The 15,792-nt window shown below is 43.0% G+C and overlaps 1 protein-coding gene across 9 annotated transcripts in view; it reads right to left on the bottom strand.

The window, feature by feature from the left end:
• Positions 1-2,178, bottom strand: part of TUT4 (terminal uridylyl transferase 4) — a 138,227-nt gene extending 136,049 nt beyond the window's left edge. For 4 of the 9 annotated variants that reach the window (XM_047789098.1, XM_047789099.1, XM_047789100.1 and 1 more), the window contains exon 1: positions 1,974-2,178. The gene's annotated coding sequence lies outside the window, so the exon portion shown is untranslated. The remainder of the gene's footprint in view (positions 1-1,973) is intronic. The other 5 variants (XM_047789101.1, XM_047789103.1, XM_047789102.1 and 2 more) reach the window with 3 other exon arrangements.
• Positions 2,179-15,792: the final 13,614 nt, after the last annotated feature.

Here is a 15,792-nt window from a genome sequence, read left to right as displayed (position 1 = left end):
TTACAAATTTTTACTTTAATACGTCTAAAATTATAATGGAGACACTGTACTGTTCCAGCTAAATTAACTAAAAATAAATGTATTTCTAGGTGTGATTTAGAATTTACAATATTGAACTAAACTTACATGCATGATAACATCTTAGTTTATCTGTATTACTAACAACTTGACCTAGGACAATGAAAAGATTTTAATTTCCTTTCTGTATTTAGATATGTGCTAAACTCAAAGCATTAAATGCAAATAACTTTCACTTCCACTTTTGTATTATTTCAAGTAAACTTTATTTTTTTCATTTTCCACACAAGTCAAATGAAAAATTGCAAACAGCAGGAAATTTTATCTAAAAGCTTTTTTTTTAAAGCAACTTTCTTTTGTTTGTATTATCTTTTGTATTATCTTTTGTTTGTATTATATCATCTTTTTAAAGCATAAAACAACTTAAATTTCTTATCTTCCCCAAAGTAAATGGTTTTTAAGAAGCACTCTTTACAATTTGTTTATAAAAGGATCACGGTACGCTAGACACTAGTGAATCCATTAATTATTTAAGCACAGTTTTCTAAAAGAATATGTCATAATTTTTAAGTTGTGAGTAAGCAGTACTAGGATGCAATTTAGTGCAACAATTTTAAGGAGACATATAAGAGTTCTGAACCTAAAGAAAATTTCAGCGTACATTTTACTCATATACAGAACATGCTGACTGATAGTAACAATAAAAAAGAAAAACTTTTTTTAAAACATCCTACAATTCACCACCTTCATATGGCATTCTCTCGAAATTATCACATCCAGTTGGGATTATCCAGTTTTATTAGCTAATAGTTCTCATTAATTGAAAAACAGAAAACAGGATATGTTCTGTTTCACCAAGTGTTACACATTTCGCTACTACAAGACTGGGGGGGGGGGGCGATCTTTGGAAACAAAAGGTAATCTGATCCACTCCAGCTAATTACTAAATGCATGCCAACAACACACAATTCGAACTGCATTTCTGAACACTAAAGCGATTACAAAAAGGGTCGAATGTCAAATGTGTAAGGAACTACTTTTGTATCAAAAATATATCAAAGCGAAGATACATGGTACACCGAAACTAAAATCTCGCGCAAGGTACAAAATTCATCTAATTAAAGATTTGATAATCTTTTAAAAAGAAGGTGTTTAATCAACGTTGTTAAAATAGCAGTAATTCATCCCATTCAGGTATGGCTAGAAATCCCGATGCTGTGCTTCTTTCAGGTCTAAATATCTCATTCTTTTGCAATCACGATACCAAAAAGACCTGAAACCTCTCGCGGAGGCGTACAATACACTCCGCGAGTGCTGTATGTTTACAAATACCAATCTCACAGTTTCCCACGTCAAAAGCGTTCATTACCACCCTTCGACTGGGGGGCACGGGAGAGAGAAGGCGGGCGACCAAGAAAGGAAACCCTCTCACCAGACACCTCGGCCTTCTCTCCACCCGACAAGGGCGGGCCCGGAATAAGTGTTTATTATGTATTATTTGCGTGTGTGTATTTATACATTACATACGTATATCTATGTCTAAGTAGGGGTGGAAAAAAAGGCACACATGGCAGGGAATCCTATCGCACCCAGAAAATGCTCACTGCTATCCCGTTAACTCCAAGTCCGCCGCCCGGGTCTACAGGTTTCGGCCCGCGGCCGAGAGCCCCAGCCTCGCTGTGGAGTTCGGCCCCTACGCGCCCCGATGCCCACCTCAGGCCGCCCAGGCCGCCGCCCCTACTTCCCTTATCTCTGCCTTCCCCTGGGACACGCGAAGCCCATTCCCGTAAAGAAAGAAGTGTCAGGCCCCAAGGGGGCGGCTGACACGCGCTCGGGCCGGGCCCCTGACACCTGCGAGGCGCTGCACCTGAGGAGGGCGAACAGGGGGCCGCCCGGCCTGCCCAGAGCACACCCCCTCGGCGCCGGCGGCTGCGCCGCGGCCAGAACCTCCGTACCTGCGAGGCCCGCGAGCTACAGGCGCGCGCGGCGCCTCCTCATCTCAGTGGCTCCCGCTCCCCCTCCGCCTCCCGCTGCCGCCGTCACTGCCGTCGCCGCTGGAGGCCGGGACACGACGAGCTCAGGACTCCACCGCCATGTCCGCCGCGCCGCGAACTGCATTGTGGGGGGGAAGGGATGGGGAGGGGGAGGAGAGAGGGGGAGAGAAAGAGGAGGACCTGCTGAGGGGAGGGGGCCGAGGGAGAAGGTGGGGGGAGCCGAGGAGAGGGGGAGGGGAGAGAGGGACAGAACCCTGAATGGAGTCCTGACCCGGGCGAGGGTAGGCGATAGATGCCCGGGAGACCCCAGAGAGGAAGCGCCGAGGGAAGGCTTTAGGGGTGCCCCCTCCCTTCGTTCTGGGGGCCCCAGGGCACTGGCTGAACCGGGGCGGGGGACAGTAAACACCAGTGGGGGCGGGGCTACGTTCGGGGGCTAAAGGTGGCGGCGAGAAACAACAGGGAGGGGGCCGACGTGGGAGGACAGCGCACTCACAGTCACGCTGAGGGAAGGGGCGAGCGCGCGAGGACACTCGTTAGCCCGCGAGGAGGGGGCGGGGCCCTCTAGCGGTGGGGGAGGGTCGGAGTCCGCTCGGGCTCGCGGGGAGGGGCGGGGCCGCCGAGCGGGGGTCGCAGCGTCGGGCTCAGGTCCGGGAGCCCCCTGGGGAGCTCTGAGAGGCCTGAGGAGGCGGGGGTTGCGGGCATAGCCGCGCCTCTCAGATCTATTCATGGGCCTGCGGACCTCCCTGCGGAGGACCCCCAAGCGGGAAGAGGGGCCGAAAGCCTCCCCCGCCCCCAGGAAGGAAGACCGGTTTGGGACGTGCACCCTCCGGCCTGGCCCACGGGCACGGCACCCGGACCCTCGGCGGTTAGTGTGGGCTTCTAAACACCTGAGAGAGTAGGTGGACAGAGGAAGCCCCGGGGTCGTTCCCACCCTTTCCTGACTCCGCCTATGCTGTCAGCCCCCCAAAGCTGGAATCATCTTCTTTCAAGATGCAGGCAATTTATTTTGCTTTTTAGGGCAGCACGTGGAGGTTCCCAGGCTAGGAGTCAAATCTGAGCTACAGTTGCAGGCCTACACCACAGCCACGGCCAGATCCCAGCTGTCTGTGACCTACACCACAGCTCACAGCAACGCTGGATCCTTAACCCACTCAGCAAGGCCAGGGATGGAACCTGCAACCTCATGGTTCCTAGTGGAATTTGTTTCCACCGCAGCGCGATAGGAACGCACCAGACAATTTCTTTTAAAATGGAGTAAAGGAGGTCTGGAGAAATATCTGGAGCATTCCCCCCCAACCCCCCCAGAGAAAAGATTTTAGAAGTCATTTATTTAGTTTCGCATGGGTTTGGAATCAGCTGCCAACCATCAGCCTCCTTCCCCTCCTGCTTTTTTTTTTTTTTTGGGGGGGTCTTTTTTCTATTTCTTTGGGCCGCTCCTGCAGCATATGGAAGTTCCCAAGCCAAGGGTCGAATCGGAGCTGTAGCCGAATCGGAGCTGTAGCCGCCGGCCTACGCCAGAGCCACAGCAACGCGGGATCCGAGCCACGTCTGCAACCTATACCACAGCTCACGGCAACGCCGGATCGTTAACCCACTGAGCAAGGGCAGGGACCGAACCCGCAACCTCATGGTTCCTAGTCGGATTCGTTAACCACTGCGCCACGACGGGAACTCCCCCTCCTGCTTTTAATGTAGGTTCCTCAGCATACTTATTTAAAGTCATGATCCGAATGGACTTAAGTTTTTGTTAGTTTTTTTGGTATTTTTTTTAAGGCCCCAGCCTTGAAGATTATTCACCCAACCTCTAACCTCAAAGCTAGACAAATCTCACAACTACAGTCCAACTGCATTTGACACATGCTAAGGCAGGAAAAGGATATGATGCGGTGGATATGAGGGAAGATGCAGAATCTTAAGTATTTACAAGATTCTGCTTTATAAAATTTCTCATGATGTAACTCAGAGGCTGTGAGCTATAAAAGTTTACAGAAAGGGCCTTCCCTCTCTGCAGAGTCCATCTACTTTGCACCTCAGAAGTGAATACTTCTCATTGATCTATTTGTTTATATGAAACTGAAGCTTGATGAGAAGGGATTATACATTGCCCACTAAGTGTTAGTCACTTAGTAAGAGATTGCACATATTTCAGCATTTAATCCTCATTAACAATCCCATGAGGTCCATGCTATTACTCCTATTTTTAAACGAACCCTGAGAATAAGTACATTTTACCCATACCATGTCTCATGCCAGAGGGCTCCAGTAAAGCGCATAGAGTAGTAGATTTCAAACCAAAAGAGCCCTACCAGGCTTCAGCACTTATCAGCTGGATGACGTTGACCAAATATACCCTCTGAGTTTAAATTTTTAAGTTTTTAACAACGAAATACCTACTCCACAGAGATGATGTAAGAAAACTAGCAGGTCCCAAATTTAGAGCCTGTAGAAACATTAAGATGATACTAACATGTCCTTTTTAGTGAAGGATATCTGTATCCTTGAAGCAAGTTCAATTGAACAAAATTTCCCCCTTACTTAATAAGAGCAAAGCATTGAGTTAGAGTTACAAAGACAAACCAGATTGCTGTCTCCAAAAAAGTTCACAATTGAGCAAGGAAAGTCATTTTATCAAAGCAGTAAGTCATATGAACAATGAGCTGGGCTAATAGAGCAGAGAACATGATAAATTCTACTTGGGTGAGGCTTTAATGGAAGAGGTAGAAGCTGAACCTTGAAGGCTTGCCGGCTATGTGTAGGACACTGGTTTGTGATTCTGAGAATATCCTTTTGTCTGGAGTGTGCAGAAGATAATGAGTCTGAAAACAAAGGCTGGTACCAAACTGAGAATCCTAGGGCCTTTCTGTACTTATCCCTTCCAGATAACTCTCTTCTATCACCTTTCCTATTCCTCAAGATCCAGCTCAACTTTTACCGCCTTTATTAAATTATCCTGATAACCCCCCTCTACTGAATGTGATTCCTCCATTCTCTGAATCTCTGCACATTACTTTCATAAGTCTAACCCCATTAGATTATAAACTTGTGCACATACTTAATATTTGTATTCCTTAAAACACCTCCATACTTGATAAATTGAAATTTTTGGCAGCTATACTCTGATTCATCATCACAATAAAATGGAATTAGAGCAAGTATTTCTACATGAAAAATGAGGAAACTTAGGGCATAAGAGACTTAGTGACCAGGATCATACAATAGGGACTAGAATACCAGTTCTGTGTTTTTTTCCAGTGAATCACCAATAGCTTAATGAGAAATTAAATGGTAAATATGTGACCGCTCTGGGTAAATACACTAAGGACTTACATCTGATACTTGCAAAGAAGACTTCATGATTGTGGTTAAGTCTCCAAATTTAGCCTTCCAATTCAGAAATTCTGAGAACTCAGTTTCATCCAAACTCAGGTGAAAATTACTGACAGCAAAAATCTTATTTCATCACGTGTGATGCGAACTATAATTGTCCAGTGGATCAATATTCATATTCTGTTCTCTTCCTAGGTGATAAGAAAACCCAATCAAAAAGCATCATATTGGATGAAATGGTTATTTGGTGAATAAAATCAGAACAGAAAGATACCTTAAAGATAAGTCTGCTCAAAACAAGTAGATCTATTGGTAAATCATAAAGGGAACAAATCATAAAGGGCAATGTATGCCATTCCAAAGCACAGATTGTATCCTATAGTGAATGAGGAATTATTGAATGTTCATAAGGAAGGAAAAGATACGACTGGATCTGCTAAACTTCCTTCTGAGGCTCCTTTTTTCCCTATAACTGATTTCTTCAAGGAAAGAGACTTCAGGGATTGGTAACCTTTTGTAGGCCCTGGCTGATGGTGAGCTCTAGGCAAATAAAGTGTTTGGGAGTTCCTGTCGTGGGTCAGTGGTAACAAATCTGACTAGTGTCCATGAGGATGCAAGTTTAATTCCTGGCCTCACTCAGTGTTAAGGATCCATTGTTGTCATGAGCTGTGGTGTAGGTCACAGATGTGGCTTGGATCTGGAGTTGCTGTGGCTGTAGGTGTAAGCCGGCAGCTACAGCTCAGATCAGCCCCTACCTGGGAACTTGCATATGCTGTAGGTGCAACTTAAAAAGACACACACACAGACACACAAAAACGAGTGTTTCAGTCCCATGATATTGTCCTAACCATGTCTTCTTTACCCAGAAGAAGAAGCACCCAGAACAATTCTGAAACATAGAAAATACCTAGAAATAGCTTGTTGACACTCTACATTGTCTGCAAAATAGTAAAGCTCAAAGTTTAAAATTTTTGTGATTCTTAGAAATAACATGCAATACCAAAGCCTCTAAGATAATATAACAGATCAATTTCTCTTTGTATTTTTTGCATTCTTGAAATTGAATAAGCTAAAATATGTTAAAGTGCCTATTTCATAGTGAACAGTCAATAAAAATTAATTCCCTTTCTCCTGAAAATAGTTTCTTCTCATCTGCTCCAGTTTAGATTTCATGTGCCCATTAACTCACAGTAGCACATGTGAGTACTTGCCACCCATTGATTCCATTTAATTTGCTCTGAGGATTCAATGTGTGGAATTTTTAACGACAGCCACACCCTTTACCTTACTTCCTTGAACTATTAGAAACGGCCTGTTTTTTGTTTTTTTTTTAAGGTGGCTTTTTCTTTAATGTGAATAAGACCTGAGAGTTAGAAAAGATATTAGAGTTTATATAGGTAGATATATCAAAAATACAGATACAGGGCAGGAGATGATGCTATAATTGTAGCCTAGGACCACATCATAAGGGCCATGTAAAACCCCCCCCTTTTTTTTTTTTTTTTGCTTTTTAGAGCCCCACTCCTGACATATGGAGGTTCCCAGGCTAGGGGTCAAATCAGAGCTATAGCTGCTGGCCTATACCACAGCCACAGCAACCCAGATACAAGCGATGAGCTCTAGTCAAAAAAAATGTTTCGGAGTTCCACTGAGCGAGGCCAGGGATCGAACCCGCCTCCTTATGGATCCTAGTCAGGTTCGTTATCATTGAACCACAATGCGTACTTTCCATGTGTACCATTTTAAAAAGCAGCCTTTTGCTTTTTTTTTTTTTTTTTTTTTTTTAATGGACTGCACCACCTGCAACATGTGGAAGTTCCCAGGGGTCAAATCGGAGCTAGAGCAGCCAGCCTAAGCCACAGCCACAGCAACGCCAGATCAAAGCGACATCTGTGACCTACACCACAGCTCACGGCAATGCCAGATCCTTAACCCACTGGGCAAGGCCAAGGATTGAACCTGAAGCCTCAAGTTTCCTAATTGGATTCGTTTCCACTGTGCCACAATGGGAACTCCCAGGCTAGTTGTATTTTATCAACAGGATGCCACAAGGGATCATGATAAAACCATACTGAATTAGCTAGGTCCAAGATGGTGGGCAAAGTGGGCTAAAAGTCCAGATTTCCTTGCCTTGATTTATCTCTGTTTCCATACCAACCCCTGAGAGCTGAAATATACTTGCCCTAATTTATCTCTGTGTTTGTTTCAAAATACCTGCTGGTATTGGTAGAGATGCTTTGCAGGTGTACTCGAAGAGATATGCTCTTTGATAGATAAACAATGGTCAACCACACCTAACCAGCTCTGACTTGACCAAGGAACTTCCTGCTCAGATGAAACCTGGAGGTATCTGAAAGTTTCCTTTGTTTTATGACCATGCTAAGATCTCTGCCCAAAGTGGGGATAGGTACAAATGGTGCTGCATGCAAAAGACCATGAGAGACTGTGCATGCTCCAGCTGTCCCTGAAAATCTCCGCTCCTTTCCTACAATCCTGTTGACCCCTTTGCTTAAAATTCCCTTACTCCTCTTCCTTTGGGGAGAGGTGCTTTTAGATTATAAGTTCCCCTTCTCCATTCTCTAGCCATTGAATAAAAGTTTGTCTTGCTTCACACCAAACTCAGTTGCATTATTGGCAGTGTGAAGCTGAGTGGGAAAGAACTCCCTGACAAAGCCAGGGGGTCTTCAGTTCAGCTAGGGCCCCAAGAGAGGGGCCTCACAACGATTACTGTAACACAACTTCTGTTTGAATATGTGTACTTACAGAGAGCTCATTTCTTCCCCCATCTATCTATGCTAGATGTTAGAAGTTCTTTCTTCACTGAGGTGAAATCATCTTCCACAATGTCTGTCTTTCGGTAATTCTTACCTCAAGAGTAACACAGGAGTTCCCGTCGTGGCGCAGTGGTTAACGAATCCAACTAGGAACCATGAGGTTGCGGGTTCAGTCCCTGCCCTTGCTCAGTGGGTTAAGGATCCGGCATTGCCATGAGCTGTGGTGTAGGTTGCAGACGCGGCTCGGATCCCGCGTTGCTGTGGCTCTGGCGTAGGCCAGTGGCTACAGCTCTGATTGGACCCCTAGCCTGGGAACCTCCATATGCCGCGGGAGCGGCCCAAGAAATAGCATAAAGACAAAAAAAAAAAAAAGAGTAACACAAGGCCTCTTTTTCTTCATATAAAAACAAGTATGTGAACTAGGTGAACTAGGGCAGGAAAGGGGTCTGAAGGTCTATAATTCTAACACGAATTCCCTTTAAGTCAGCTATATTACTTCATCTACCTCAAATCTTTTCTCCAAAATAAAAAAAGACTCCATTCTAACAATCTCTCTACGACCAATTCTAGTGTGTGAGGACAATCTGTACTCAGATTCATCTTTGTAGCCTATAAAATGTCAGGCATTCTGTCCAGAAATAAGTCCTCACATATATGGTCAAATGATTTTTGATAAGGGTGCTATAAGACCATTAAAATGGGAAAAAGTTCTTTTAACTGGGAAAATGGTACATGGATTTCCACATGCAAAACAATGAAGTTGGACCCCCCCCTTACCTAATGCCATATTAAAAAAAAATTCAAAATGGATCCATGATCAAAATAAGACCTAAAAAGCAAAAAAAAAAAAAAAAAAGTAAAGACCCAAAATAATAAAATCTTTAGGTAAAAACATAGGGCATTTCTAAACTTCAAAACATTGGATTTGGCAGTGATTTCTTGGATATGACAACAAAAGAAAATATGGACAAATTGGACTTTAAGAAAATTAAATCTTTGTAGGAGTTCCCATCCTGGCTCAGTGGTAACAAAGCTGACGAGTATCCATGAGAATGCAGTTTTGATTGCCTGGCTCAGCGGGTTAAGGATCCAGCATTGCCATGAGCTGTGGTGTAGATCGAAGACTTGGCTCAGATCTGGTGTTGTGGCTGTGGTGTAGGCCAGCAGCTGCAGCTCCAATTCGACCCCTAGCGTGGTTACTTCCATAAGCTGAGGGTGCGGCCCTAAAAAAGACAAAAAAAAAAATGTGCATCAAAAGACAGTATCAGGAGTTCCCGTTGTGGCGCAGTGGAAACAAATCTGACTAGGAACCCTGAGGTTGTGGGTTCCATCCCTGGCCTCACTCAGTAGGTTAAGGATCCGGTGTTTCCGTAAGCTGTGGTGTAGTTCACAGACACAGCTCAGATCTGGCGTTGCTGTGGCTCTGGCATAGGCCAGCAGCTGTAGCTCTGATTAGACCCCTAAACTGGGAACCTCCACATGCCATGGGTGTGGCCCTAAAAAGACAAAAGACAAAAAAAAAAAAAAAAGACGGTATCAACAGAGTAAAAAGGCAACACACAGAATGGGAGAAAATATCTGCAAATCACTTCTGATAAGGAATGTCAATAGCTACAGTATAGAGAAAACTAACACTCAGCAACCACACAAAAACAAAAACAAAAACAAAACCTGATTCAAAAATAGGCAAAGGGCCTGAATACACAATTCTTTGAGGAAGATATGCAAATGGCTAGTGTATACATGAAAAGATGCTCAACATCACCAATCATTAGAGAAATGCAAATCAAAACTACAATGAGATACCATTGTATCTCATACCCATTAGGATAGCTACTATTAAAATACAATAAGCTTCTGGCTTTGCTATGAGCTGTGGTGTAGGTGGAAGATGAAGTTCAGATCTGGTGCTGCCGTGGCTGTGGTGTAGGCCTGCAGCTGAAACTCTGATCGGACCCCTAGCCTGGGAACCTCCATATGCCATGGGTGCGGCCCTAAATCAAAATCAAAAAATATATATATATATATATATATATATATATACATATGTGTGTGTATATACATATACAAAACATAGGATTGCCACATAACCCAGCAATTATACCTCTGGGCACATATTCAAAAGACTTGAAGAAGTAGCGGAAACGAATCCGACTAGGAACCATGAGGTTCCGGGTTCGATCCCTAGCCTCGCTGAGTGGGTTAAGGATCCAGCGCTGCCGTGAGCTGTGGTGTAGGTCACAGATGCAGCTTGGATCCTGCATTGCTCTGGCTGTGGGGTAGGCTGGCAGCTACAGCTCTGATTAGACCCCTGGCCTGGGAACCTCCATGTGCCACAGGCGCTGTCCTAAAAAGCAAGAAAAAGATATTTCTGACACATCCTACAAAATGAATGAACCTTGAAGACACTGTGCTAAATGAAATACTGTGTAATTCTATTTACATAACGTACTTACGAGGTAGGAGGTAGATGGGTCCCTGGGCTGAGAAGAGCTGGAACTTATGAGGCTGAGTAAATTGAGCTTTGTTTCTCTTTGACACCTCAAGGAGAAAGTTAATGGCAGGAGCTGAGCTCTGCTGGAGTTAAAAAGATAACCACTTCAGTCACTCCTGGGGTCAAGGAGACCCCAAATACACATGGGCAATAAGACTCCTAGGGGTCAGAATGGGGGCGCCCCATAATGAGTCCTGACACCTTCCCAGAGCTTTCTGCTCTGGGATCCATCTTTGCCGAAAAATGCACACCATGTTGGGGAGGGCCCCTGGGTCCAGTCAGGTGTGGGAAATAAAACAAGGTAATTGGCCAAAGGAAAACAAAGACCCGGAAGAACTGTCCTATATAAGTGATTTAAACCGCTTCTCTGGCAAGCTCCCCATTAATGAGGATGCCTAAACAGCCCTCCACTTTTGTGTATTACTGCTTTGCTTCTGACAGAGATAAATAGATGACTTCTCTGTGTGCTCCCACATGTTGTACTGTGTTTCTAATAATAAACTTTATACTTGTTTTTACAGTCTTTGCCTCCTTGAAACATTCTTGCTTTCAACAGGGGGCAAGAATCAGGTCAGTTCTGCTTCTAGCCTCTAGCTAGTCTAGTGGCTAGGATTCCTAGTTTTCACGCAGGCTGCCCAGGTTCAACTCCTGAAGAGAGAATTAAGATCTCGCTTCAAGTCATCACTCACTGCTGTCTCTCCGAGATCACTTAGAGTAGTTGAAATCATAGACGGAAAGTAGAATGGTGGTTGCCAGGGGCTGGGGGGAGGAGAAAATGAGGAGTTATTGTTTAATAAGTATAGAGTTTGAATTTTGTAAGATGATAAAAGTTCTAGAGATGAATGGTGGTGATGGTTGCACAACAATATAAGATAGTAAATTTTATATGTATTTTACCAAAACTTTTAAAGTTTGTAAAAAAAAAAATGACATGCACTCTGATGAGTTCTGGATCTGCAAAGCTCTCTTCCCTCAAGGAGCTCTCAGAAATGTAAACAGATAATAATAGAACATGTGAATCGCCATAGTAAAGGTATGTATAAAATAACCTGAGGGCACAAATAAGGGCTGTCTAATTTTGCCTGAGAGAGAATAATATTTGTTAGGAAAGAATGATCAACAAGGGTTTGGATAATAAATATCCTTGAAGTGTGAGTGAAACTTAGCCATCTAGAGGAGAGGAAGAACATTCAAGAAGTGGAGGAGGAAAAGGGCAGGGCATGTTTTAGGAATCTGCAAGTAACTGGCATCCTGGAGGGCAGGGTACAGGAGTTGACACTGGAGAGATGGGTAGGGTCAGATCATGAGACCGGCAATACCATGGCATTAACCTAAGCACATGCCTTAACCTGAAAGGTCGTCTTTAAAGGGTTTTAACCAGGAGAATGATGTAGTCATATATGGATATTAAAAAAGATTAATCAGCAGTGCATAGACAAGAACAGAAGAGCAAGAACTGAAGGCAGGGAAGACAGTAAGGGGTTGTTGCAGAAAATCAGGTGAAAGTGAAAGCTTGAAATAAGCAGAAGCAGTAAGAATAGATGAAAGGGACAGATTGGAGGGACGTTAGAATAACAAGACTTAAATGACTTATTAAATGTGTTGTGAATGGTAAAGATAAAAGTTCTCATGTAGAAGAGGTTATATTTGTCCAGGGAGGTTTCACCAACGCCAACTCTGAACAACCAATAGTGACCTATAGTATGCAGGTTAGAAAAAAGAGCCCAAAACTCAATTTTGCTCAATAAGAAAGAATGATGAATCAGTAACGTCTGCCATGGATGCTGAGTGGGAGAGCACCAGCACGTGACATATATTTAACATTCCTATTCTCAGTCAGAGGAAACATTAAGATGTCTTGTGTGTTTTAAAGCATACATAAGGCATGTTTCCATTTCTTAAAATTCAAGAACAAGAAAAATTAATCCTTGTTAATAGAAGTCACTCAATACATGGGGATGTAGATACAGCCAGGAAAGGGGTGCAGGGGAGCCTTTTTAGAAAGTGCCAGGAATTTTCTAGATCTTGATCTGAGTGGTGGTCACACAGGTGTACATTTGTGAACAACCATTGAGTTGTACACTTAATTTTTGTGCTTCTTACCATGTGAATCTTACATATCAATTTTAAAAAGTGAGAAAAGTTAATATGTGTTGAAGTAATGGCAAGCAGTCTGATGTAACAGAATAAGAAAGAAAGAAAAACGTCAGCTGATTACTGAGGGATAAAGTTGGAGAAGTAGAGTGGCAATAGATTGTGAGGGGTTTGGAGAGCCAAATTAAAGAGTTTGGGCTTGTCCCTACAGCTGTTGGGGAGTATCTAAAATTTTGAAGTGGGAGTATATTCCCATATCTCTGTTTTGGCTGCGCAGAGTCTGCTTTGGAGAGGAAAGAATGAAGAAAAATTTCTCTGACCCAGATAGGATCTCAGACCTAGTACCTTCTTGGCTAAAAATTTATCAATTTTATTTCTATCCTTGTAAATCATGAAGGGGAGGGGAATTCAGTAGGTACCCATGAAAATACTTGGCAAGTGACTTAAACTTTAAACATTTTTTGATTATAAACCTAACATAACCATCTTGCAAAATCTCAAACCTAAAGAAAAATGGCATAAACTATGGATAATCCTACCACAGTACTACTAGCATTTCGGTATACTGGATTTCCTATCGGTCTTTCCCCTTTTTTAAAAAAACAGCTTGCTCTTCAAAATAAGACAGCTGGCTCAAGCTGATAGCGGATTACCAGAGACCAGGTCAGATACGAAGAAGCATAACCAAAAGTAGTCTCTGAATATATTTTAGCAGGAGCAAGGCAGACTCTAAAAGAAAACCAAACTGGAAATACGTGTCTCAAATGAGGAAGCACAGTTCCCGTTGTGGCACAGTGGTTAACAAATCCAACTAGGAACCATGAGGTTTCGGGTTTGATCCCTGGCCTTAAAGATCCAGCGTTGCCATGAGCTGTGGTGTAGGTTGCAGACGCGGCTTGGATCCTGTATTGCTGTGGCTCTGGCATAGGCCAGTGGCTACAGCTCTGATTAGACCTGTAGCCTGGGAACCTCCATGTGCCACAGGTGCAGCCCTAGAAAAGACAAAAAATTTAAAAATAAATAAATAAATAAAATGAGGAAGCAAAGGGCAAGAGTTCAAAGAATGGAAAAGTTCAAGTGCTAGCCACTCCAGGAGGGCAGTATGTATAGGGAAGTTATTTTACCAGGTGGCCTACTGTATATTGTGAGCTGGGTGTAGCTGCTTATATTGTTGGACTGGGTAGTTGTAATCTTAATTATTTTGTCCTCATTTCATTTTACCTTAAATCACATGCATTTCTCGTGTTCTTATATAGCCTTCATAACCACTCGTATTTTCAGAGATTAAATTTTTTTAATAAGATAAAAATTAAAGGAGTTCCTGTTGTGGCTCAGCAGTAATGAACCTGACTGGTATCCATGAAAAGGCTTTCAGTGAGTTAAGGATCCAGCATTGCTGTGAGCTGTGATGTAGGCCTCAGACATGGTTCAGATCCCAAGTTGCTCGGCTGTGGTGTAGGCCGGCAGCTGCAGCTCCAATTTGACCCTTAGCCTGGGAACTTCTATATGCCACAGGAGCAACACTAAAAAGGAAAAATACATACGTTTTTTAAAAATTTAAAAATATTTTTAAAGTTTTATTTTATTCCTTTTAACAATTTTGTTTTAATATTTCCTTTAACTTTTTTTTTTTTTTTTTTTAGGGCTGCACCTGGGGCATATGGAAGTTCCCGGGCTAGGCATCAAATTGGAGCCGCAGCTGCCAGTCTACTCCAGAGCCACAGCAACGCAGGATCAGAGCCATGCCTGCGACCTACATCACAACTCACAGCAACGCTGGATCCTTAACACACTGAACGAGGCCAGGGATCGAACCCACGTCCTCAGGGATACTAGTTGGGTTGGTTACCTCTGAGCCATGATGGGAATTTGCTTTAACATGTTTTTTTTTTTAAACTTCTAAATCTTTTGTAAAATTATTTTTGACTAAATGACTATGTATTTAGTTTTTGTAAACTTTTAAAACTAAACTTTTACTTTTTCTGATTATAATAGAATTACATGCCCTTCGCAGATGATCTGGAAAACTTACAAAAACATAAAGAAGAAAATAACAATCAAAAAAAGACCTTACCCTATTATCTTAACATAATCAACCAAAACAACTTTTGGCATATTTCCTTCCAATCTTTTTTTTTTTTTGTCTTTTTGTTGTTGTTGTTGTTATTGTTGTTGTTGTTGTTGTTTCTATTTCTTGGGCCGCTCCCACGGCATATGGAAGTTCCCAGGCTAGGGGTCAGATCGGAGCTGTAGCCACCGGCCTAGCCAGAGCCACAGCAACTCGGGATCCGAGCTGTGTCTGCAACCTACACCACAGCTCACAGCAACGCCGGATCCTTAACCCACTGAGCAAGGGCAGGGACCGAACCCGCAACCTCATGGTTCCTAGTCGGATTCATTAACCACTGCGCCACGATGGGAACTCCCCAATCTTTTTTTTTTAAAGCATTTTAACATAGGTGAGAGAATACTTTGCATACATTTTTTAATGTTTTATCATAATTATTTCTCCACATCAAGAATTCTTTGAAAATACAGTTTTAGCAGCTGCAAAATATTACATAAGAGAAGGTGCCAGTTTGCTTAACCAGTCCCTTATTGTTAAGCATTTACGTTACTTCTAATTTTTTTCCATTCTAAATAATGCTTTTTGTATAAATGTACAAGGCACTATAAGGAGGGAGTAACCTCGGTGGCACAGCAGATTAAGGATCTGGCGTTTTCACTGCAGCAGCTTGGGTCGTTAGACCAGGAACTTGTACGTCCGGAGTGCAGCCAAAAAAAAAAAAAAAATTATTTCCTCAGAGAAAATTCTCACATGTGGGTTTTCTATATCAAGTAGTGTGAAAATTTCAAAAGTTCCTGATATGTACTGCCAAATTGATTTAAAAGGTTTGTCCTAAATTCCGCTTCCACTATTATGTGGGAGAGAAAACCAACTCTTTTCAAGCTTCAAAAATATGGGCATTCCCACTGTGACACACCAGGTTAGTGATCCAGATTGTGGAGGCACTGGTTTGATCCCTGGCCTGGCACAGTGGGTAAGGATCAGAGTTACTGCAGCTATGGCATCGGTCACAGCTGCAGCTCA

This window comes from Phacochoerus africanus, chromosome 8, assembly GCF_016906955.1.
Source record: "Phacochoerus africanus isolate WHEZ1 chromosome 8, ROS_Pafr_v1, whole genome shotgun sequence".
In the NCBI taxonomy this organism is placed as follows: domain Eukaryota; kingdom Metazoa; phylum Chordata; class Mammalia; order Artiodactyla; family Suidae; genus Phacochoerus; species Phacochoerus africanus.
This window is presented reverse-complemented; position numbering and strand designations above follow the sequence as displayed.